This window comes from Balaenoptera borealis (genome assembly GCF_965194805.1).
Source record: "Balaenoptera borealis genome assembly, chromosome: 19".
In the NCBI taxonomy this organism is placed as follows: domain Eukaryota; kingdom Metazoa; phylum Chordata; class Mammalia; order Artiodactyla; family Balaenopteridae; genus Balaenoptera; species Balaenoptera borealis.
Genome location: NC_138878.1, coordinates 34,190,812 through 34,217,483, shown reverse-complemented (window position 1 = coordinate 34,217,483; position 26,672 = coordinate 34,190,812). Strand labels below are relative to the sequence as shown.

At 45.3% G+C, this 26,672-nt stretch overlaps 1 long non-coding RNA gene across 1 annotated transcript in view; it reads left to right on the top strand.

The window, feature by feature from the left end:
• Positions 1–8,254: 8,254 nt before the first annotated feature.
• The window catches only part of LOC309616978, a 30,463-nt gene continuing 12,045 nt past the window's right edge, over positions 8,255–26,672 (top strand). The window contains exon 1 of the long non-coding RNA XR_014237698.1: positions 8,255–26,655. This is a non-coding gene — a long non-coding RNA (uncharacterized lncRNA). The remainder of the gene's footprint in view (positions 26,656–26,672) is intronic.

Below are 26,672 nucleotides of genomic sequence, written 5' to 3'. Positions count from 1 at the left end.
ACCGGAAATCTATAGAATTTTTTAGGTGAAATCTTCTGAAGTAAATATTTTTTAACACTTCAGAATTACACAATTGTGCACTTTTTCTTGTTTTGTTTTGGTTTTATGTTTTATGCAACATGCTTCGCCAAGTCAGACCTAGACTGCATGCTTTCAGTGTGGGACTTCTGGGTCGTGGACCAGCATCTGTGGGCCACCTAGCCAAATGACATGGATTTCTCTGTGTTTAGTTTTGGATCCAATTTGACCAGTAATTGGCCTTCTCTGCACCTTGCCTGTGTGGCCAGCCGGTCAGGCTCTCTCACTGGACAGTTGCAACCAGGGTGGGAGAGAGTCGTGGAATAGCTGGATACAATCAGGCAGCCAGGATTAAGCCTAGGTTTAAGAAAATGAGGCATTTCTCTCTCCATCGCCAGCTCATTAAGTTTCCCACTTTGACAGCTGAAGCATTCCCAAGGCTGGCTGAAGCCAGATTTCTTTCCTCCAGAGCCAATTGAGAGCGAGAGTACTGAAGATTGGGTAGCGAGGTTCTCTGTGATCTGAGATGAGAGGGCAGCAGAGGGTTGTCATGAACTCCTGGGGTATTTGGGCTGATTCTCTCAGAGCGCCACCCTCCATCCAGAGACCGGGTCTTGCCAGGGGAGATGGATGGCAGAGAACTGAGCCGAGAGGTCAGGACTGCTTTGCTTGAAAAGGGGAGAAGTCCCCAGGCTTTCACTGGAGCAGCCATTGCTGCCAAGGTCTTCTTGGCATGAGCCTTCGCCACATCCCTGCTTTTGAAGGCTGCCCCAGCCGTTACCAACAGGAATGTCTGGATCGTCATCCAGGGTGGGACAATCCAGCAAGAGTGTCAGCAGGAACCTCAGTAAGTTAGATCAAGGTTGAGGAGACATCAGAGGGCCTTTCTTGAGCCCCAGGGGACCAGAGATTTGGACTATCTTTAATGCAATGATCTCAGCTACAACGGACTCACTGAGTGTCTTTTCCTGGGGACTCCCTAGCAGAAAGAGAATGCATTTTATTGGACCCTTTTGTTTTTCTCAAATAGGAAAAATGAAAACAAGACTGGAGCTCTCCTCCTGGCCTGGGGAGGAGACTGTGTCCTGAAAGATGTCTGGAGCAGCAGGCGAAGCTGCTGCAGTGACTGGGAGAACCGCCCGGGCACTCAGTGGCTGATCTTTTGGCAGGAAAAGCTGAGGGCTCTTTTCCTGGGGAGGGCGTTGCTTTAAGTAGGTTTTATTCCTTTTTGAGCAGTAAATTTTAAAAATTTACAATAGGTTTTGATCCAGGAAAACACCATCGATTGGTAACACAACAGACAGATATTTCTATCACATCCTTGAGTTCTTGTTTCAAATATCTACTATCCAAGCAAATGGAGGAAAACTAACATTTTTTTACTCTGTTGTTAGGGTTGAAGTCATATTTTCTCATGTAGTTTCTCAGTTACATTTTCTCACTCAGTTTCTTATTCGTTACATTTTCTCATGATGTAGATATTATTTTCCCCATTTGCAGATGAGGAAACTCGGGCTCGGAGAGATTAAGTAATTTGACCCAGGTCACACAGCTGGTAAGAGGATGGAGTAAGTTTCAAATATACATAAAGACGACTGTAACCCATGTCCTCCCACCATCTTGGGTGGTATCCCCTCGTTTCATCCTGCAACTTAGTGGTTTTCAACTTGGAACATGTTTCTGAATCAGATTCCCGTCTTTCATCCCAGAATTACTGAATCATAAACATAGCAGGGCCCAGGTTTTTATTTATTGATGTGTAAGGCCTCACAGGCGCTCCTGATGCACACCTCTGAATGAGCACCGCTGGTTTAGAAAGAAGGATAGAAGATCTGGAATCAGGAGTCCTGGGTCTGAGTCCTTTATAACGCCCCTTCTCACCTCTCAACCTCAGCTTGTCATCTTAAAGCAAGTTCAAAGATGCATTACCATGAAAGTTTGTCCTAGGAGTCAAAGGAAATTCTGTCCGTGTAGGTACTTTGTAAACTCTAGAGTTGCTATGCAAATATTGGTCATCATTCTTGTAGACACACCAAGATTTGGGCCCAGTCTTTCCCTCCAGAATTACACAAGTTCAGGGTCACACTGGCACTCTTAGTCAAGAGCCCTTATTTGAAAATCCGACAACCTGGCTTCTTCTTCCTGCACAGTTGTTTGTTGATGAATTAGTTCTATGTGTAGCATAATAAACGTCATTAGCATGACTAATCACACACCTGATTATCCAACCCACTCCCCCTTCCCCAATGTATTTTCTGCATCTCACACCTAACACATCCAGCGTTGATGTAGAGCCCTTGTTAGGGCTGATGGATGGTGCGTGGGGATGTTTGCTGGATGTGCGCTCAAATTCCGCCCATGACCGGAAAGACTTTTTGAGAGTGGCCACACACCAGGGCAGAGATGCTCAGGCCCAAGGTACCAGGTTTGCCCCTGCTTCTTTGGCTTGGCTTCCAGGCATTATTTTTACTGCTGTTGTTGTTGTCGTTATTTAGTTCCTACTACTACTACCATTTGTTGAATTCATGTATCAGGCACTGTGTTAAACCCCTTTATGTTCATTATTTTATCCATGGAGGTATTGTTTTATTTATTCCTTACAGAAAACTTAAGTGTGGGTATTACTATAATTATTCCCATTTTAAAGAAAAGAACACTGAGAGAGAAATTAAGTAACTTGCCCACATCATCCATTAGGAAGTGGCAGAGCCGTTTGGTGCATAAGTCTGGCTGGCTCAAAAGCCCATGCTCACAACACTATCCCACACTGTCTCCCTGTGCAGAAAGGAAATGAGCAAGACCTGCTCTGCTGGTGGATTTGGGTAATTTAAGGGCTTGATGAGTGGTGGAGATGGGTGAGCCAAAGTTATGGGGAGCTGACAGGTGTGCTCTCCTGGTCGCTAGGGAGGCGGAGTGGGTGGTGGCATGGTGATGTCGTTGGCAGTGGTCCCCTGTCCACGGTGGCTGGGGGTGGATAAGAAGGTGCAGTTTTGTGCTGTGCAAAGAGGACAGGATCTTAACCAGAAGACCCATGTCCTGGTCCTGGCTCTTCCTCCTACTTTCTTTCTTGCCCTTAGGCTTATCACCTAACCTGTCTGGACCTAAGTTTTCTCATCACAGGGCTGTTTTTAGGATCAAATGAAATTAAGGTTGTGAAAGCAATTTGTAAGCTGTGAAGTGATTTCCATATGCAATGAATTATTTTTAACCTTCCCTGCTGAATGAGGGCAGACAGAACTGAAGACCTACATCCTCGAGTCTTACAAAAGTGGAGATTCACCTTCTAGCTAAGCTGGCAGTGGAGGTGGGGAAGGCAAGGCAGGTGGTCCACACTGGTGCAAGGATGCCAATTCTGGAGAGGACCCTCACCCCACGAGCCCTTCCTGTGACCTTGTTAATGTGAATGTTCTGTGCTTCTCAGAAAAGAAGCATTTTTGAGAGTAAATTTCTGTAACGGTAGTAAAAAAGAGCCCCCAAATTTGAATGTGCAACAATCAGAGTTGTTTTTTCTGCTTAGCACTAAACCTTCCAGTCTAAAGACAACTCAGCCAGGCCTGATGTGTGGGATGAGTGACACTAGGTGAAAAACTGTCCAGTACCTATGCATTGTCCACCGTCCCAGAACAGCAACACAGGTCTCTTGTCCTACAGGTTGCCTCTGTGTTTTCACAACTTAAAGGAACAACTAGGTTTGGGCTGAAGGGTAGAGCAGAGGGCAGGAGATAAAGGAAGAGCTGTCCATGGTAGCACGAGATCTTCAGAGCTCGATTAGTCTGGCAGGGTGAACCCCTCTAAACAGGGAGCGTGAGAGACTCGCTGCTGAAAGATTCTTTGGAGCGGATCCAGACTAGTCATGGCAAACGTGGGGCCAGTGTGCTGCTCCTCTGTCTCACCTCCCTAGTCCTCCTTTTCTTTGATCATGACAGACATCACTAATCGATAATAGCATTCTTTCCTGTTAAACCTCAAAACTCTTCAACTCTGCACACTGAGCAACCATCCCCAAGAAACTGGAGTTGCCATGAGTAAAGAAACCCAGAATTTGCTGCTTTGGAGCAAACCACTCATTTCTAAGAAGGGGGTTTCAAGTCCCAGAGAGGGAAGGAGATTTACGCAAGATTACTGGCAGAGTTATAACCAGAAGAACTCTCTTCACTTTACATCCTGGAAACTCGAGTCTCTTCTTAACCTGTCCATACCAAATAGAGTCATTTACGTACTAATTTTTAATAGGCTCCTTAGGAGAAGAAAATACCTATGGTGTAGTGAAAGGAAAGGTAAGAAGATATGTTAATTATCTACCACTGAATAGCAAACCACCCCAAAACATCTTAAAACAAGGACCATTTATTATTTCTCGTGAGTCTGTAGGTTCATTGGCAGTCCTGCTGAGCTGGGCTTGGCTGGACTGATCTCAGCTGGGCTTGCTTATGCATCTGCGGTCAACTGGTGGGTCAGTATGTCTCTCCTCCACACAGCCTCTCACCCTCTAGCCGGCTGGTCCAGGATGACTTCAGTGGGGCAGCATGTCTCTCCTCCACATAGCCTCTCATCCTCTAGCCAGCTGGTCCAGGCTTGCTATTGTGGCGATGGCAGGTTCCAAGTTGAGGCGAAGGCTCAGAACTGGCATGATGTCACTTCTGCCACACGCTATTGGCCAAAGCAAGTCTCGAGCAGGACTAGGACTAGGGTGAGGGGAGCGAGGCACCTAGGGCACACATTTTAAGGAGGCACTCACTCTCGGTTGTTGACCTTACACAAGCTTGACCCCGAGAGTGAGAGCCTCCTTAAAATTTGAGCCCTAGACACCTTGTTTGCCATACCCTAGACCTAGCCTGGGTCACAAGGCCAGCCCAGATTTAAGGGGTGAAGAAACAGACCTCACCTCTAATGGGAAGAGCTGTAAAGCTACATTGCAAAGGTTATCTATACATGGAGGGGGAAGAAGCATGGCCTTCAATCCAATCAATCAATAGAAGGGAATTGCAGGCCCTCAATAATTGGGGTGAACCAAGAGCTTCACAGAGAATGGTCAACTGAAGTTTATAAACCTTAACTTCATGATTTTCTCTCATCAACCCGATAGCCAGTTATCTCAAAGTTATTTCAAAGAGACCTTCATCCCATCTCCATTTGCTATTCCTAAACACTTCCTCAGTACTGCACTAGTTGGAGTCAGCTGCAACACCGCCGGCCCTTGGCATCCCTGAGTGTAGTCTAAAGTCAAGCGTAATGGAGTCAGTGTGGTGACCAGTGACCAGGACTGCTACATAGAGTCATGGATTTTAGGTTTCCAAAAATAATAGGCATAGCTACCAATTATTTAAAAATTGATTGCCAATGACACTTTTCTACAGAGTCAAAGGGTTTTTTTTTTAATAGTATGTATAGCTTTAACATATTTGCTAAAATCTATACTATGTTCTTTCTCCAGTAGTATTCTAGGAATTTACAGAATTCATGGGTGTTCAATTGAAGAGATTTCTAAAGGATCCAGGTGTCTGAGTGCATGTTTATATCTGGACCTGAAAAATGTGGATCCTTTGGGGCCAGAGATATTGTGAATAGAATCAGCACCTGGATTCATGGCTGCAGCAGATGGAAGCTGTTTTCTGCATGATGATGGAAATCTAGTCACCTGATATATTGTTAACACAGTTGATTTTAAAGCCACTCTTAAGCCAAGAGCACCATGCTGGGTCAATAAGAGTGAAATTCATCAGGCTACTTGCTTGAGTAATGGCATCAGCTATGGTATGATGTCCAGGATCTGGGTCCTGCATCCAACTCTGGTCCATTTGTCAAGGAGGTCTGGACTTGGCCTTTAAATTTTTTGTCTTCCTTTGCCACCCAACCCTCACGTCCTGACCTCTAAGGTGGGCCTGATAGAAGCCTGTCCAAAACTGAGCTCTAATCATGTCATGTTCGATGGCTCTTAATGGTCTCCATGTACCTGGTCCTGATCCCTCTCTCTGGCCATATTTCCTTATGCTTCCTTCATACAGAACATTCTCCAGTCAAACTGAACCTGCCTTTCATATGTGCCCATGGCCTCCCCTTGCCATGCCATTACTCACTCTGTCCCCTTTCCTTGGAATGCCCCTCTCCATCTCTGTAAGTCCAGATTCTATCAATTTGATTAGATTTGACATAGATTAGGTTCCACCTCTTACATGAAGTTCTCCTTGATCTCTTTCTAGAAGTGATTACTTCCTTCTCTGAGCTCCCCTGACATTTTGGGGGTATTAAGAATATGGTTAAGGATGGAGTCTTTGGAAATGGCTTAGAATCAAATGCTAATTCTGTCATTTTTTGGCTGTGTGAATTTGAGCAATATTCTTAACTCCTCTGTGCCTTAGCTGGAAAATCGGATTAATAATATAATCAGTTTATAGGTTGTGGTAAGAATTGAACACTTTATTACATGCATAGTAAGTGATGTGTCAATGAATAAAATATGGCTAATAGCAAAATCAGTCACCAATTCAGGCTGGAGCTTTCCCTAAACCCATGCACACATGGTCACCTAATTTATCACAAAGGAGGCAAGAATATACAGTGGAGAAAAGACAGCCTCTTCAATAGTGGTGCTGGGAAAACTGTACAGCTACATGTAAAAGAATGAAATTAGAACACTACTTAACACCATATACAGAAACAAACTCAAAATGGATTAAAGACCTAAATGTAAGACCAGACACTATAAAAGTCTTAGAGGAAAATATAGGAAAAACACTCTGACATAAACCACAGCAAGATCTTTTTTGACTCACCTCCTAGAGTAATGAAAATAAAAACAAAAATAAATAAATGGGACCTAATGAAACTTAAAAGCTTTTGCACAACAAAGGAAACCATAAACAAGATGAAAAGACAACCCTCAGAGTGAGAGAAAATATTTGCAAACAAAACAACGGACAAAGGATTAATCTCCAAAATATACAAACAGCTCATGGAGCTCAATATCAAAAAAATAAACAACCCAATTAAAAAATGGGTGGAAGACCTAAATAGACATTTCACCAAAGAAGACATACAGATGGCCAAGAGGCACCTGAAAAGCTGCTCAACATCACTAATTATTAGAGAAATGCAAATCAAAACTACAATGAGGTATCACCTCATACTGGTCAGAATGGCCATCATCAAAAAAATCTATACACAGTAAATGCTGGAGAGGGTGTGGAGAAAAGGGAACCCTCTTGCACTGTTGGTGGGAATGTAAATTGATACAGCCACTTTGGAGAACAGTATGGAGGTTCCTTAAAAAACTAAAAATAGAATTACCATATGACCCAGCAGTACCACTACTGGGCATATACCCTGAGAAAACCATAATTCAAAAAGAGTCATGTACCCCAATGTTCATTGCAGCACTATTTACAATAGCCAGGACATGGAAACAACCTAAAGGTCCAAGAACAGATGAATGGGTAAAGAAGATGTGGTACATATATACAATGGAATACTACTCAGCCATAGAAAGGAACGAAATTGGGTCATTTGTAGAGATGTGGATGGACCTAGAGTCTGTCATACAGAGTGAAGTAAGCCAGAAAGAGAAAAACAAATATCATATATTAATGCATATTTGTGGAATCTAGAAAAATGGTACAGATGAACCTATTTGCAGGGCAGGAATAGAGACATAGACATAGAGAATGGACATATGGACACAGGGAGGAAGGGGAGTGTGGGACGAATTGGGAGATTAGGTTTGACATAAATACACTGCCACGTGTAAAATGGATAGCTAGTGGGAACCTGCTGTATAGCACAAGGAGCTCAGCTCAATGCTCTGTGATGACCTAGATGAGTGGGGTGAGCGGGGGTGGGAGGGAGGTCCAAGAGGGAGGAGATATAGGTATACATATAGCTGATTCACTTCATTGTACAGCAGAAACTAACATAACATTGTAAAGCAATTATACTCCAATTAAAAAAATCCTCTAAAAAAAAATTGTTGGGCATGGACTCTGGATCACATTGGAAAGATCTTGAATATGACACTTTGCCTGGAATCCTGGGCCAAGGACAAGGCCTGGCATGAGGAGCTGGTTAGAAGTAGGGACCAAGGGCAGAAGTCCTTCCCTATGGTGTTTTGGGGCAGACTGCCCTCAATTCTCCTTGCCACCATGAAATTAATCTCTTGTTTCTAAATTCTAAAATATGTAAAGCTGATGCAATAGGAAACATATTAGCTTGGGAGTCAGAACATCTGGATCTCAGTACAAACCTCTCCCCCTTTCTGAGCCTCAGTTTCCTCATTGGAAAAATGAGGTGGTTGGTTTAGATCAGCGGTTTTCTAACTCATCCTCTTTTTTCTCTATTCTTTTATTTGTTCCCTTCTTTCTCCTCTTCTTATTCCTATTGTAACCTAAGCCATTTTTACCATAAATTCATATTCAGAGAGGTTCTGTTTGAAATGAGACTGGAAATCGTGGGGCTTCTGACATTCAACTCTCTTTCCCTTCATTACTTCCTATATTGGTCCAAGAAGCACTTCTAAAGATCCCTGGGGTTCCAGCAAACCCTGGATTGGGAAAACCCTGGCCTCTTTGTTCTTAGGGCCCTTATGCTTCAGCATTCTGTGACTCAGGGCAACAGAACCCAAACGCCTTTAATTAAAATCATGTCAACTTATCCCCATTAACTATGATTGATGCACCAACCGGAGAATAAGTGCATTAATGCTATAATTATCTGTTGAGGATGTTTTATTGATTCTGCAATGATATTTTAGTCAGTTTGTATTATTTAGTTTCTGACTTAAGTCAGGAAGAAATGGCTATTGGTGAAGAAATTAATCATCTAAATCAAATTGTCATTGATGCTTTTAGAAATAAAAGCCTAGCATAGGACTACATCTCTTAGAGGCTGATGTTCGTTGTTATGATGACTGATGATTTGGGCTGAGGAGAAGGCTTCGGTCTGCCCCTCCAAGGTTGCAGGTGCAAGTCCCCCTTGGGCTTTTGTAAAAGTCTTTTCTCCAGCTCAGCCTTCTGGAATCCATTCTGCGTCAGTAGACAACTCCAAGGCAGGGCGATCTTAAGGATTTGTAAGTTTCCAGGTCTTCAGGAGCTTCTCTGTCTGAGCAATGGCACCTCTGCTCCTTTGTCACTTGAGGGGACAATGGGGAAGGTCTGAGAGAATAAGGACCTCAAATTGGGAATCTGTTTCAGTGAGAAGTCTTTTAGTTGCAAGTGACAGGAAACTCAATGCAAACATACCTGAGCAAAGAGAAAGCTGGCTCTCCTGAGCAAAATGTCCAGGGGAGGATCAGCTTTCAATGGGGTCTGGTCCAAGCTCAGGTGATGTCCCAAGGCCTGGCTTCTCTGTGCCTCAGGCTGGTTCTCCTACAGATCTGGGTCTTATTTTCTAACCTTGTGGTGGCAAGAAAGGAGCAGCAACTCCATCTCCCCACTTCCAGCTACATGTCCTCTGGGGAACATTGCCTCTGTCTCTCCTAGACACCCAGGAGAAGACGCACCGTACTTCGCTGGCTCTGCTAAGTATTTCCCTCTAGTGTAAAATGTTGGTGGCCATGGGTTGGCCATAGTTTCTGTGGTCCTGCTGGGTTCTGCTGGGCTCCCCACCATGTGCCTTCTCATTCAGGCTGCAGGAACAGCCCCTATGTGAGAAAGAGCAGGAAACTGAGCTGACCCACACAATCAATTTGAAGCTTCTACTTAGACGTGGTGTGTCATGACCACCTGTATTCTATTGGCCAAAGATATTCACACGGCGAAGACAGTGTCATAGGGGCTGGGAGGTATGCTTTTCCCATGGAGAGAGAAGTGAGTGAGCATTTGCAAACAGTAATATGATCTACCATAGTTCTCAATCTATATAGGCTGAGAGGGGAAAGGGGGCTTTCCCAAAGAAAACCAGTGTGCAATCCTCTGGAAGAATGGTAAAGATCAGTCATCTTCCTTTGATATATTTTAATCCCCCCATCCACTAACTCAAGTTTCTCTGCTGCCTGAGGTACCACCTACCCTCTCTCCCCCAGTGAAGGGAGTCGTAACCTGCAGAGGAAAACTATTCTATATATTGATTGCTCTGCCATCCCTGCAAGAAAAAAACAGTGAAAAGTCTTTCTTTAGCTCAAGCTACTGCTATGGGCTTATACAAGAGGAAGGTGGGGAGAAAGATGAAAAAGACCTTGTATCTCATTTTGGGAGCTTCACTGCATGGAAAAAGAAAGAAAGAAGCAGGGTATGGAAGGCAAAAGCAAGATAGAAAACCATTCTTTCAAGAGCTCTTTATTCTAACCTGTGCAGAGCAATGAAAATGCTTGCTACCCATACATTGTTTAGACCAGAGTGATGGATTGGTGAGCAAAGGCAAGAATCCTGGTCGGGGCAGAGGGCAAGTCCTTGCTCAATGGGAACATGACTTCCTTCTCTTTGATGTGTCTTTGGATGAACTATTTACTTGCACTTGCTTTTAATTTACCGGCCAACAATTAGAGCTGGCTAACAGGCCAAAAAGCTGGCATAATGTACCCAATTATCTCCTGAAAATGTATTTCTGTGATTGGAACTTTAATTGCAGCTTAAATCAAATGCTCATGAACCCAGTCACCATCGAGGGAATGAGACCAGCTAATGAAAAAATGAGAGCTCTGACTCCAATTCAGAGGTGGAGGGACACAGGGAAAGGAAATTGTTCCTTTAAAAAATTCCCTTCCCTTTTTAAAAAAATTGCTGTTGAAGACATGAAAGTCATAAATCCCACCACAAGGCAGCGATGTTACAAAATGGGCAGCGTGTTCCAATCAGACCACAAATGGAACACGAGTCTGTTTTGTTTCCTGGGATTCACTCTCATGTTTGCCTGCCTGGGTTTGTGTGGACACCAAGGTTCGCGCTCCCATTACTCTAGATCAAACAGCTACGGCTTTAGATTTCAAATTCGCCAAACGGGCTCCCCTCTGTGAATGACTTTATCTGCTGATCTGGATGTGGAGCTGTGCTGCAGGGTCACATGGGGAAGGGGCCCGTGTTCCTGGGACTGATTCATTTATGCAGATGTGGCCTATGCCCAGAGCCCAGAGCTCCAGGCACCTCTCCCCGCTAACTCATGGTGCTTAATTCAGATTACTTCCTTTTATGAAGAGCCAATTTGCCAATTATCCTTGAGATTGTTGATTAGGTGCCTTTTACCTAAGATCCTGTGCCATGGGCTATGGATTTCTGAGGTTCATTTAGTTTCCTCTGAAAGATGAGAGGGGCTTGGCTGAGAATCACAAGCACTCCACTATTTTCCAATACAAGCAAGTGTTTTTTCTTAGAGTCTCATACCTTTGGCTTTGCATCTGGACAATGTGGATTATACACAGCAACAGCAACAACCATAATAGCTACCATTTACTTAGTGAAGTGGCTGTCTTTCTAGCTGCAAATTAGAATCACCTAGGGAGTCTTAAATAGTACTGATGCCCATGTTCCCACCCTCCAGAGGTTCCAGTTTCATGGGTCTGAGCTGGAGACTGGACATCAATATTTTTAAAAGCTCCCTGGGTGATTCCAATGAGCGCCCAGGATTGAGACCCATCAATTTCATGTTTCCAATGGGCCAGGGATTCTGTAAAGAGATAGGCACAGAGTCACAGGAGCTTGAATGAGGTGAGTATTTTTATCCCCATTTTATAGACAGGGAAACGAAGCCCAGAAAAATTTAGAAACTCATCCAAGATCACTCAGCTAATAGGTGGTGATGGCAGGTTATTAGGATTAGGTTCTCCGAAGAGGAGAGATGTAGGCACAGGCTGTTTGAATTGTTTGAGGTTTAAAGACCAGGGGAGTTGAGACAGCATGAAAACGGATGGGAGAAACAGATGAGTGGCAGTGTTTTCCTTTCCCAGAGACAGGTGTGAAGTCCTCTGTGAGAAGCCACACCCCTAGTGCAATAAGCATACACACCATGCCTTTGGCGCAACACAAAGCAGGGGATTGTACTCGGTTTCCATGAAGAACAGCTTATCCAAGTATCTGAGAGATGCCTGAAGAGAAAGCTCAGTGTCCTCAATCTCTCCTTCCAAGAGAACTGATATTTGTCAGATAGATATTACTCTCCTTCCTCTGCCCAACAGAGGAAGAAGCTCTCCTTTTCTTGCCATCAAAAGCCAAAAGAGAGCTGGGAGAGACATCCGATGGCAACATGAAGAATATACATGTTGGGAGAGGGAAGGCTGATGGGTTGCCTGGGAGGTGGGTTGGAACTGAAAGTGAACAAGGATAAAACAAGAGGATGCTTCAGGCTGGCATTATATGCAAGGAGGGATGGGGGGTGGGGTCTTTGAATCTGAATTGCTCTGAAAAAGAGTCTAGCTGCCAAATCTGACCACAGAGGAGATTGGCCACTGTGACTCCTAACCCTCTGTTGTCAAAGGGAACAGCTCTGGCACTGGCTAAGACTTTGCTTTTTGTCATATTGTGTTTGTGTTCAGCACTTCTCACTATTATTTCTTCCCCACTTGCCTCCCTGTTATGTTATGCTGGCTGAAAGAATGCCCATATGTTTTAGAAACACCTTGGCCATGGATGTAGGGGCTGAGCAGAAAACAGATATGAGCTATCGTTTTGCCAGTCTCTCTGTGTTCTTCTTGTTCCACATGCCAAGAATCACCTCTTGGGAGTAGGTCAGCAGTTCTAGAATCTGTTTTGTTTACTGATATATCTCCAGTACAGTGCCTGGCACATAGTAGGTGCTCAAAAATATATTTGAATGAATGGATATATAATGAAGTCCAAGGAAAATGGGAAAGTCACAAAATCACCAACCCAGGGCTAAGAATACCAGAAACCATTAGAGGCAAATTCTCCTAAGACTTCTCCACTGGTACAATGGCATTAAGTTGAGGTGGGATACAGGATTGTCATGAAATGTCCCAGATTTTATCCTCCATCATTTCCCACATCCACTTACAAGTGAGGTGGATTTGGGCTGTGGATCATTGTGATTCAATATCTTTGCATGTAGCAAGAAAATAATACCTTTCTTAAAGAGTTTTGGGAGGATTAAAAGAAGTAACACATATAAATCACCTACTATAATGCTCAGCGAATGCATTGAGCATAAGTGCTCAATGAATGGTAGTTAATAATTATTATCCAGAAGGTGTGACATGCCCCCTTGACACTGCATACCAGGGATGATTAATCTGTGACCTTTGGTTAGCTAGTTGTATTCTTCTAAGCCCTTTACTCCCATTTACCATTCATTTTCTTATTCCACTACCTATACTGAGTACCTACTTAGCCAGATTCTGAGCTAGATTCTGGGGATGGAATAATAAACCAGGCAGAGCGTTCCCTGCTGCAATACCCTTGATGCTTCCTGCTGAGATGACAGCCCTCATCCCAGGAGCCTCCCTTGTAGATCCACCCACTTTTTTCTGGTCAGGGGAACATCTGGCCTTCTGTCACACAATCTATAATGTCAATCACTTTACTTAGCTTGATTTGTGGCATCCACAATAGGGGAGATGGAGAGCCACTGCTCCCTCTATTGGAATGCTTTTCCCCTAGAACCTTGTTTGGCTTACCCCTCTTCACTCAGAACTTCACACAAATGGTGTTTCCCAGGGAAGAATTTCTGCATTCCCAATCTACTCTACCCCATCGGTCCACGTTACATCACCTGTTCTATTATCCTCAGAGCACTTACCAATGTCCAATGTTATTTGAGTCATATAATCCTTTATTTGTTTATAGTCTGTCTCCCCTTCTAGAATATAATCTCATGAGGTCAGGGACAATATATGCTTTTTTAATAGTTGGTACCATTGCACTGAGAATGGGGACTGGCATATCATCGTTATTTGATACATGTCTGTCTCCAAACTCCCAGAGGCTCCTTTGGGCATCTCCCAGAGATTCTGGAAGGTAGAATTTTCTACTGCAGGATGATAAGGGATTCATCTAACAATAGAGTCAAAGAAATCAGCCATAACCAGCGGAGTTGACAGTGTCCTTTTAAGAGCTGGCATGGAACATTTGATAAAAATACAGTGAGAGATCAGAGCACAATGAATCATATTTAGGAGAAAATTTCTTTTGAAAAGCCCAGGGTAGGTCATGTTTTTTTCATGCTTGTCAACTTGGCTGAATAATTTGCTTAAAATAAGTGGACGAGAATGGTAAGTTGCTATGTAAGGGAAATGAAACAGACTCCTGACTTCGTGTGCAACACTTTCCAGCTTCTGAAGGGTCTGGCTTGGGTGGTGGTGAGCTTTGTGGGTGGGGAGGTGGCTCATGCATTTAGACAGGTTTAATGTCTTCTTGGCTTCAGCACAAGATTTCTGGGGCATCAGCACATTAGCCAATTTCCAATGCAAACAGATTTGATCCATCACTGACGTTGAAAAAAAGCCCTACCTCTCAGATCTGTCAGGTTCTCAAACATGAGGCAAATGAGTTAATATCTTCTCATTGTTTTCTTTATGAAGCCTTTGTTAAGCCAATCTTGAATAATGATGTGTCTCTGTCGGCAGTCTTTTAATAAAGTGAGAGTTCCTTTATATAACTTCTCCAGGGAGAATGCTGTGGCTTTAAAAACACGGGGAACCACAATGTCCAAAATGTAAGCAACAAGGCTAATCTCCACAGTGCTGGGCCTGGGATTTTAGCAGCAGACCAGGGAACAGCTCATTATTCGTGGCACTGGCTTTGGGGGCAATGTGCACAGGAAGCTAGAGTTGGATGTCTTTTAGGCTGTAGAGGGAGAGGACGGATGCTTTGGTGACTGGGACAATGTAGACTTAGTGCCAGTCTTAGCAATGGGGGAGGTTCAGTTTATGACTTAGTGCCAAAGCCATGGCACAGGGACAAATGGAGAAAAACCACATGGAATGGCCTAGTTCTCCTTGCTTCCACCTGTCTACAAATAGGGATGCAAGTCTCTGGGAAACCCATATATGGCTTACTGGCAGTTCACAGCTTGCTCACCAGGCCCAACCTGGACAGCACCCAGTATTCCAAAATTGTCCCTCCTTCCTCCTTTTGTCAAAACCCCCTTGCTGTCACCCAACCATTTTGCTGTAAAGAGCTGGTAAACGAATTCATATTAATGACTTGTGTTGTAGGTCACTCATAAGATGGCCCCAGTGATCTTTACCTCCTGGTATTCACAGCTTGTGTAAACCTGTCCCCTTCTAGCCAGTAGAATACTTCAACACTGAGGGAATGCTACTTCCATGATTAGATTAGAAAAGATTACTGTACATCTTACTAGCAGACTCTCTGTATTGCTTTCTCAGCTTGCACGCTCCTGGTGAACAAGAAGTCAGGTTAGAGAGGCCCATGTGGCAGGGAACTGAGGTCATCCCCTAGGTAACAGCCAGTATGAAACAGAAGCTCTCAGTCCAATAATCCACAAAGAACTGAATCCTGCCAACAACGGTGTGAGTTTGGAAGTAAATCCTTCCCAGGGGAGCTTTCAGATGAGACCTCAGCCCTGGCTGATATGTAGATTACAGCCTTGTGAGACACTGGATATAGAGGACCCAGCTAAGTTGTGCTCAGATTTATGACCCACAAAAACTGTGAGATGATAAATGTGTGTCCTTTTAAACCACAGAATTTGTGTTAATTTGTTGTACAGTAATGGAGAACTTGCACGACTGACAAAGGCTTAGTGGGCTACATGTTCTGGGGAGGGTACATGTCAACAGACTACAGCCCGGTAACCAACGAAGCACATCTCTGATGGTGAAGCTTTGTGGTGAGCAGGATGGACAGTTTGTGGAGTATTAACAGGGAGAGATTGGGGGTGGTTTCTGGAGCTTGTTTCTGAGGTTTGTCAAAAGACTGTCACTTCACTCAATTGCAAGGAACCACAGAATCTCTGTTTCTTAGTTTTTCCCTTCTAAAGAAAACCTCTCAAGGCCTAGCCATCCTGTCCCAGAGGCAGGCATGATCTGCCTTCTTGGGTTTTCATGCTGACAAGGGTTTAAATGACTTCCCACCCATTTGCTTGGCAAGTACTAATCCATGACCTCTCTTGCTCTTTTATCAATCAACTAATGCCCTGCTTGCTTTACATTTATGTGACCTGCTGGCCCCCAAGGGCATCTGAGTTTGCTACCCCTGGCACCGGAATCCTCTAGGAGCATTTTTGGCTTTGTCATGCTAGAATTCTACTAAAGCAAGAGGGAAAATAAATGGAGTGAAAGAGAAGAAAAGGGGCAGAGGGAGAGGGGAGGAGAGAGAGAAGAAACAGGAGAAGGTGGGGGAGGAGGAGAACAGTGAAGTGGAGAAAGAGATCAGATAGGAAGGAAAGTTCTGTTCAAGATTCACCCTAACCTGTCCCTTTGGTCAAAAGAAAACCCACGGCTACCTTTGAAGGAAATGGCACCAAAAGAAGGAAGCAAACTCTGGTCTGGGAAAGACCCCCATTTCTGGACACTGCCCAGGAGACCTCACCACAAGCTGGGTCTGGGGATTGACCCGTCTCTGTTCTGTAAGTATTCCATCTCCTTCGAGGATCAGAAAACCCCTCAGATTTGACTAACCTTGAGAAATGGCACAGACTTTGCCTCTGGGGCTCCTCACGGCCATGGGGGTCCAGGCTGTTTCTAGGGCCAAACCCAGGAGGAGCCCAAGGCTGGGAGGGGCCGGGCCCAGAGGTTCTGCAGCCCTGACCATGGTCCTGAATTATTAATGTTCATTTCAGTTATCCTTTGGTTCAGCAGAAATATGACAAAGCAATCTCAGATAATGAAATCACCCATATTTTCTGCTGTTCATAGCAGGCTTTCAGGGGCAAATTCTGCTCCCACCTTCACAGTGCTATTGAGTTACACATTTCTGGGTGGGGGTGTGACTCTCCCTGTGTTGTTGATCGGTGTGTAGAACATAGATTAGAGTGACCTGAAGACTTCCCTTTCACCAGGTCAGTGACTGTTCATGGTTAGCCAGTAGAAGAGGAACCTTTGCAGAACATGCAACTTTCATTTTAAAGAGGGTCTCTGGGGGGCGTCGGGAGGCCAGGCAGCCCTATTCTAGCCTGGAAAGCCGTCATTGCTCTCCCTGATCTTCCCTCTCAATCACTGGACCTTCAGACTTTGAATTGTGCCCTTTTATGGCATCTCAGAACTCATCTAAGATTCATCTAAGCACTTTTACAGAAGAAGGGACTTGCCTAGGGTTATGCTGATTTCTTTTCATTCCTTCCCTTAGCTTCCCTCTACTATCTCCCCATGACCCTTTGATGTCAATTTAAAAAAGAACGCAGAATCCAAAAAACCAGAAAATGAAATTACCGTCTCTCATGCAGAAACGCCAGGACCCCAAATCATGTATAGCAGACATTTGTCAATGGGCAGACTGCCACTCAGTCATGGTTTATTTCTTCATGGTGATCAAATCACCTCCTTGGTGATTGAAAACATCAAATTCAGTTGACTAAATTTTAAAATTGGGGAATCACATAAAAATCTAGAGGCCTGAATTCTTCTGAAATATCAGAAGATCTGGCTATTCAAGCCAACAGAGTATCAATTGTCCGATGATGAAACTTGAGAGTATTTTATTTTTCTCCAGTTGCTTGAACATTGGCAATGTATGCAACCTTCTAAGACTGGTTAACTAGCATATACTGATCCCCAGAGTCAAAAAGCAGATAGAAGAAGATTTTGGTGGGTTTTGCCTTAAATATAAGTGGAATTTATATGATGCTGGCCTTGAGGTGGTTGGCTTCCAAGTGTTATTTCCTTTTGAAATATTAATAGCTAGTTAACAATGGTTCGCAGATCTAATTTTAAACTTTTATAGGAGATAAGAGTACCCTTATCCAAAGAATAAAAATATTTTCCAAGCTGCGGTAGGTCAATATCACCCTAGGAGGGGGATGGAGAGTATCAGTGGTCTCCAGAGAAATGAAACTAATAGGATACACACACACACAACACACGGATACACACATACATACAGATTTATTATAAGGAATTGGCCCATGTGGTTATGGAAGTCCAAAAGTCCCCTGATCTGCCATCTGCAAGCTAGAGGCCCAGGAAAGCTGGTGATACAGTTTCAGTGTGAGCTCAGAGGCCTGAGAACCAGGGGTGCCAATAGTATTAGTCTCAGTTCAAGTGCAGGAGGGGATCAAAACTCAAGTAGCCAGGTAGAGGGTGAATTTTGTTCTAGTCAGGCCCTCAGTGGATTAGATGGGGAGAGCCATCTGGTTTACTTAGTCTACCAGTTCAAGTGCTAATCTCATCTGGAAATGCTCTCACAGACACATCTAGAATAATGTCTAGCCAAATATCTGGGCATCTCGAGTCCTGGTCAAATTGGCACATAAATTAACCATCATAGATGGTAAAATTAAATTGAGGATAAATGTGGTGTGGAACAGACATATATGCTCAGAAAAGCTGCTCTGGGCCAGTCTGATGGTGCTTTGGCCCTGCTGGTGACATTGGGTAATACTTGGTAATTGTTAGCTATTGGGTAGAGCTACTGGGTGACACTTGGTAATTGCTTGCTGTGCCATTCACATTGAGTTTTGGGATGTTCTCAATTCCCCTTTGTAGCTACTTAACAAATCCTGTCCGCCTGGTCCTGGGACTCCCTCTTCCCCACTTGGGTCACTTGGGGACGCCTTTGTGGAGCTGATTTGAGCTCCGTCATGTCTCTGGCTGGGGTCAGGGCTGAGCAAATGGTTTGCACTGAGGCCAGGCTTATGGGTTGCAGTGTCTGCCCGACCTTGTGGAAAGTGAAGATAGAACGGCAACAAATACACAGAACATCACCCTTTTGAAATCTCTGGACTGGATCTTTGGCTCCCCGACATTTAGTTCTCAAAAACAGCTCTGGCAAACAATCAAACATTCGCACAGAAGACAAGAAAAGACAACATCCACAAAAAATTGGGAGATAACTCACAGCTTTCCTGGAAGAATCTCTTTGGAGGTCATCTTGTCCAGCCCTGTGCCTCCAGGCAGACTGACCGTGGCTCCACCTCAGAATGATGGAAACCTTCCCTCTTCTCTAGGTCTTAGACCCCGTGACCCCATGAAGGTCATGGGCAGGATAACCCATTATTCTGACAGCAAAGCCCTGTGGTTTGCTTTGGGGCTGTGAGCCTCAACACCAGGCCCTCGGAAGCCCCTCACTTGCCGCTCCCTGGCAAATGTCTCCTTATCAGTTGCCAATGATTAGCTTCTCAGAGCACCTCTGGCTTTTATTTTCTCCCCAAGGACATTATCTATTTGTCCAGTTCATCCCAAAATAGCCCGGCCCAGCCATCCCATAATACCCCTATCCTGTGTCACTCAAAACAGGGGCCCGGCAGGAGCTCTGAGCTCTTCTTCCTGTCCTTTCTCTTCTTTAATAAGCAAACCCCGGGCTTCAGTCAGTGCCTTCCCTCCAGATTCATGAGTTGGCTGCTTCTGCACCAGCCCCAGATCCTGGCAGATAAATCTACCCCCGAGCTGTCAACACAGACAGAGGGGAACGCTCAACCGGGTCCTCAGAGAGGCGACCGTGGAGACACCAGATTTATCAGCCACGCTGTCCCTTAGGGTGTCTCCTCCTTGACCTTCAGGATGAAGCAGGGCCAGTGTATGGTTTTTGCTGCCAGGGACCAAGATGCCAAAGGTACTACCTCCAAAGATGCCCTCCCCGCTTATCCTTGGTGACCAGTGGAGAGCCTGGTCGAGGAAGATGGGAGGTGAGGGGCCCTTTAGCTCCCCAAGGAAGGAGTGACTGAGTTGCTGGCCTTGTTGGGGACTCGCCGCCACTGGAGGGAAACACACTGATTTCCAGCCCTGCTCTCCAGGGTCACTCTGGGTTAATTTTAGCTGCTTCCCTGCCCCTGGACGGGCCACACATTTTTCCTCCTTAACCGTGTCCAAGGCTCTCTTCTCACGCAGCCCCAGCGCCTGCCCAAGCAAAATTGAGACATGTGCTTATGACAGTGTGTTTCCATGAAGACAGATTGCTCTCTCTCCAAGGTCAAAGCTCCCGCTGGCCAGGCTCTTCGGCAAACGATTCGTCAAACAGGGCAGCGAGCAGCAAACCGTCAGCTCTCGGGCCCCTGGCCGGTCGAACCCTTTCAGAGGATTATCGTGCCCTGTAGAACTTTTCTCCTTCCACTGTCTGTCTGTGCCTCCCCTGATGACCCCCAACACAGAGGGGTGAGTTGGCACAATATTGGAAATTATGACAGGGAACCAGAAGGCAAAACAAATCCTTCTGCAGAAATTGGGAAATGTCTCAGTCATTTTGCAAGGCAAGAGCCGCGGTCCCTTGTGAGGTTTAAAAAACAGAACAGTGAAGACATGGCCTGCTGTGCCTGTCCAGTTCCTTGTCTGGCTCACCTGCGAGCAGGTCCACGTCTCGTCCTCCACCAGCCCGCAGCACAGTGCTGGCTTTTGTTAATTTGTGTTTTTACTATTTTATTAAACGCCTAATATTAGCCTGGCACTGGGCACATATGTGGTTCTTGCCCTCATGGCCCTTACTGCCTTGTTGATGGTGTCACACTATAAAGAGGTGAAAGAAATAAATGGGAAATAATGGATTGAGAAACTGTTACAGAGGTTACTTTGGGAGGCAGCCCCGAAACGGTGCCCAACAATCCCGTGTGCTAACAGTCAAGTGTTCTTGCGATGCTGTTCCCTGCAGGGTGGCCTGGGCCCAGTGACACTTCTGAGGAATTGAAGGCGGCAAAAGTGATGGGATGTCATTCTGAAGATGATTTAAAAAGTGATTTCTGTCGTGCTTGCTGCCAATCTCTCTCTCTCCCAACACTAAGTCTGATGGCGGCCAGCTGCCCTGTGTGTAGCCCTACCAGGGGCCCACGTGGCAGCGAACCATGGCTGCAGCCAACAGCCAGCAAGTTCCCGAGTCCTGTCAACAGCCTCGTGAGTGAGCCTGGAGGTGGCTTCTTCTCAGGTTGACCCTTGAAGGGACTGCTGCCTCAGTCAACACCTTGATTCTAGCCTCTGAGGGATGCTGAGCCAGAGACCCAGCTAAGCACAGTCGGATCCCTGCCCCACAGAAGCGGTGTGACATTGGATGTTGGTTGTGTTAAGCTGCTAAGTTTTTTAGTTTTGTACAGCAATACTATCTGAGGAGTTTTAGAATAGAGGTTTCCAGAGGAAGCCCTACCGAAGTGGGGTGGCAGGGGAAGGCCCCTCTGAGGACATTGCATTTAAGGTGAAGATTGAAGGATGTGTAGGACCAGATGTACAGAAAGCTGGAAGAACAGCATTGCAGGCAAAGGGAACAGCATGTGCAAAGCCTCTTAGGCAGGAAAGGGCTTGGATTATTTTAAAAGCTGTGACTGAAACGTTATGTCTGGATGCTAAGCTCATCCCTCTATTTCCACTGTATTTATTTCCCAACGCAACTTTGAAAAGTGGGCATTATTATCCCATTGCTGGGGGAAACCGAGGCAGAGAGTGATTCTGTGACCAGGTTAAGGTCATGCAACTAGAAAGGGAGAAGGGCTTGGAGTCAAGCCTAAGTTTTTCTAAATATTGAACCTGTGTACTTGCTCATACCTCTTAATACCACCTGGCTTCTTCCAACCATTTCTCAGACAACCCCCATTCTCCTGCTGTGTCCCAGGAACACGTGGTTCCTGTCCTGACGTAGCTCACAACTTGGAGGGAGAGAGAGACAAGGACAGCAACCATCTTCCAGGGCTTTACTCTTGGATCCTCATATAAACCCTGCAAGGCAGCTGGGGCTGGGGCAGGCATCATCCTTGTATCCATTTACAGACAGGGAAAGGGAAGCCCAGAGCGGATAATGGCCGGCACAGGACATCTTGTTAGTGAGGGCAAAATGAGGTCTGGACCCCAGGGCCTCTTACTCCGATTCTCATACTCTTTCCTCCATCCGCATGGTCCTGATTGACACAGGAACCTCTGAGAAAGGTGCTGAGTGCCTTCTAAAGTCAAGAGACTCTCTTTATAACCAGCTCTGGTATCAAACTAGATTTGTATGCATCACAATTGCTCAGACTGTGGTCCATGCATATATGACCATTGTCACAAAGCAGCTGAATATGGAAAACTTATGTATGTTACAAACAAGTCTTTAACTGAAAGTCTTTCACAATTGGCTTCATTGATAATAACTAGACTTTCTGGTTCATTAACCTTAAGAACTTGAGGAAAAACCCAAACTCACAGAGCTATGTGTATCTCTCCAAGTGGGCAATTTACCTCTTTTCATCTACCTAACTCTCACCACGCTTGGGTCTTAATTTAAATGTGACTCCCTCAGAAAGGCCTGCCTTGAGTCCCGACCCCAGTTAGGGCTGTGCTCCCTCGCAGTGCCCTGCCCATCTCCTTCTTAGCTCTTACCGCCTGCTCAATAGACATTAACTTGGGGTGCATTTATCCAGCGTGTGTCTCCCTCACTCAACATGAGCCTCACCCAGGCAGGCTAGTGTGTTCGGAGTTTACCATTGAATCTCAGACTAGGATGGTGCCATTGACTCATCACAAACACGCTGTGGGGCCAGTTGTTGAGTGATGGGCACAGGAAGTGGGGAGGAATACCTTTAGGGTAGGGGTGATGCTTCACGTGAGCAACCAGAACATAATAACAAAAATTATAATAGTAGCTAATGTTTTTGAGAGCTTTAGGGAGCGCATGTAAGTGTTTCAAGGGTACCACATGTTAAGTGGTTTCAAGGAATAACTTAGAGACAGTTATTTTGCACACAGACGTTCTCACATGCAAGTGATAAGGTGACCAAGTTGTCCTAGTTTGTCTGGGAATATCTCATTTCTAAAACTGTAAGTCCAGCATCCTAGGGACGCCCTCCGGCTCTGGCAAGATGAGATGGATGGTCAACTTAGCAGGGGGGAAAACAGTCAGTGGACTTTTGCTAAAAAAAAAAAAAAAAAAATAGGATTTACAAGAGAGGAGAGAGAGGAGGGAGAGCAAAAATCTGCAGTGAGTCTGGAAACAGTGAATCTTGTTTGCATTTGTCAGGTGTGTGTGTGTGTGTGTGTGTGTGTGTGTGTGTGTGTGTGTGTGTGGAGAGCAGGTGGTAAACTGATTAGTTAGCAGCTAGAAAGGAGGCTGGGTTGTGCATCCTGTCCTTGAGCAGGATGGAGAAGGGTATTAAAGAAAACAGTTTTAATTCTGTACGTTTCTGCAGAAAACCTGTGCAGGCGATGCAGCGGGCCACTCTGTGTCGCGTCAGCTGGGTCCTTCCCACAGACCTCCCCTAAGCTAGGCCAGCTCTGCACCACTACCCTTAGCAACACTTCTTAGGAGTCTGTGCTAAGTACACAGCACCAGGCTTTGGGGACCCAGAGCTCGGGAGACCTCAATTCCAAGATGGGGGAAAGAAGTTGTCACCGGGGGAGGCAGAGTGTTCATTTTCTCTGTGTTTCAAGCGAAAAGCTTCAGTCCTCAGTTACCTGCCCCAAATAAACGTCGCTTTGCATCATCAAAGCGTTCTTGGAGACTCTTAGTGGTTGTTTCTGGAACTTGCGGTCCCTTGGGGAAGTTCTGCTCATGCCATGGCACTGGCAGGTGAGGGCTGCATAGCTCTGGGTGCAAATTCGAGGCGCTTGTAACCCTTGGCTGCAGAAACTCTCCGTGTTCTCAGGCAGCAGATAATGAAGTGTGAAAATGAATTTCTCCATGACCTGAAAACACATCCTGGGTTCTTAAGGATGAGGGGGATTCCCAGATGTAACAAAAATGATCCCATTTCTGTGTGGCTCTCAGGAGCACTCACAAGACGAGAAAGAATGTTTTGTGCAGAAGGCAGGGAGTGGGCAGGAAGGCTGGGCTCTCCATTCTTTTTTTTTTTTTTTTTTTAATTATTAACACCTTTCATTATTATTTATTTTTTATTATTATTATTATTTTTTAGCTGTGTTGGGTCTTCGTTTCTGTGCAAGGGCTTCCTCTCGTTGCGGCAAGTGGGGACCACTCTTCATTGCGGTGTGCAGGCCTCTCACTATCGTGGCCTCTCTTGTTGCGGAGCACAGGCTCCAGACGCGCAGGCTCAGTAGTTGTGGCTCGCGGGCCTAGTTGCTCCGCGGCATGTGGGATCTTCCCAGACCAGGGCTCAAACCCGTGTCCCCTGCATTAGCAGGCAGATTCTCAACCACTGCGCCACCAGGGAAGCCCCATGGGCTCTCCATTCTTGACTGGGACAAGTCCCTCATGTATTTGTTTGCTTATTAAAATCCATTCCTTTCTTCATTCTTTCATTCCTGTCCATTCATTGGTTTGCTCATTAATTCCTTTATTCTTATGTATTCATGGGTTCACTTATTCCTTTATTTGTCCTTATTCCCTCCCTCAACCCCATTCTTTTAATCAGTTCTTACTGAACATGTACCGTGTTGTCAGAGATGTACTGAGTATTCTGAGCTAGAAGAGGTCTCTGGGGAGCTCTCCTTCCCACTGGGGTGACAGATCTTTCCCCCATAACCCTAATCCAAGGCGTCTTGGGCTGAGTTCTGGTGGCAGGCCTTGGATGATGTCTGTTTGGGAACACTGGTCACTGCAGCTGTGTGAAGAACTCCTGGATCCTTCGAGTCACTGGGAGACTCAGTAGAGAGTCCATGGGCCTTTCGGTCATGCCTCTGGGCACTAGACCCCCGTGGGTGACCAGTAAGATGGTTCTGGCCTCCAAGTAGATTTCCTCTTGGCTGAGACAATGGAAGTCCAGATCCCCCTTTCTTGGTTTCGTTGGCCATGTTTACAAGATAATGACAGAGCCAGATAGGATCAGATTATATGGGCAGCCCAGATGTCCTTTGCCTGTCTACACAACCCCAAGAACCTAGAGGTTCCAGAGAGAGGATTTTGCTTCTATATTTCTCAAAATACCTACAGGAAACCAAGCCACGTGGGAGTTCAGGAATCAGGCAACAAAATTCCAAGGAAGGCTGTCCAAGGCCAGGTGTCCCGTCTACCTGAGCCCTGCTGAGCGCTCAGCCGTGCTGGGCATCGTGTGGAACCCAAGAGGGAAGAAACGACTTAGTCTCTGCTTTTGAAAGATGCAAGAAAATAACCTGAAACACAAAAATAACCAACACGTATACCATTTACAAACAGTTTTTAGATTGCTCTTCTCATCTGTGCCTCACCCGGGCTGTGTGAGGAGGTGAGATACTATTACTATCATTTTACATGTGAAGAGAACACTGGAATTGTCCACAGTCACACAGCTAACATACAGCAGTCAGGATTTGAACCCAGGTCTCTTTGATTCCAAATCACATGTCTGTGCCATGAGCCTGCACCACAGCGTGTAAACTGTGAGGGCTGGCGGTGGCCTCCTTAGGTGGGGAGAGTTTGGAGAATGGGAATGGTCACTCTTGCTAGTTGTGGTCAGAGGAGGCTTCTCGGAGGATTTCGAATTTCCTTTGTATTGAGGAGTCAGGACCACTCACGAATTTACCCGTTTTTTTACCTTCCATCCTCCTTAATATAACAGGGAATGGGTTTCACCTGCTAGATCTCACCTCTGCCTGGGGAATGGGAAACATATCTTTTATTCCTCAGTAATATCGAGACTTGGGCGTGAGACCTGAATGGCTCAGAGAATTTAATCATTCAACAAGCAGCTTTGCCTAGGAGCAGAAATAAGAACTGTCGCGGAGTCTTCTCTACCGGTAAATATAATTAGCCTGGCTATTATGTTCCAAATCCTCCCTAAGCCCCTACGCTCAGGTGGAAAGAGAACCTGCTGGCTTTTGGTGACTCTTGAAACCAAGAACCTTTGCTGGGGCTGCAGTAATTTGATTTATCTCAGAAAAAAGTCAAGCCAGTACAAGGCTGGGTTTGCAATTTCAATATGCAGAGATTAATTTATATGCAGAGCTAATTAAGCAACTGAAACACCCACTAATTGATTATTACACGAAAAAGAACACATCAATTTGGAGAAATACACTCTATAAGGTTGTACAATAGTTGCAAACTTAATTGCCAAGTGGAAATTCCTCTTCTAGTGGCTAATAAATTTAACCAATTAACCTTTGCTGGGATGGTCTTTAATTCCTGGAGTCCAGGCAAGCTTTAGTCTCTGCCTTTTCAAACTCAGTCAGAAAAGATAGCAGCTCTGGGCTGCTTTCTGCCCTTGTCTCAGGCCTGGTTCATAGTAAAAGCTCACAGTAAATGCTGTGAATGAAGGTCCAAAGAGTCTATGGCAGTTATTTCCCATTTATTTTTTATTATGAGAATTGTTCCAGATCATGCTCCTGGAAGGCATATTAATATTCTCCCCCTGCCCCAACCCTTTTAAAAAAGCTACATGGCATTCACAGAAGCCTAGTAACTAATCCAGCCACAGATCTAGCAGGGGGTGGATTTTGGCCTTGAACTCAGATCTTCTGACTCCAGGTTCAGTGCTTTTTCTCCATTTCAGGCTCTTTCTTGTGTCCCAGTGACTAAGACTGACTGTCCGCAGGGCTGGAATAGCCACCCAAAGGGCGTGACGTAATGGATTCCAAAGGCCTCCAGCTTTGAAGCGTCACTCCCACTGGTTTGGCACCAGGCTGGATCCCATCCCAGAGAGTGATTCCTACGACTGAAGGAGGGGCTGGGTCTTTAAGTCCTGTGTCAAAGTGCAAAGACCTCTTAAAGGAGTCGCCATCAACCTCTCCCAGTCATTATTACCCTGGCGAATGTGCCTGTGTCAGGCAGATTCAC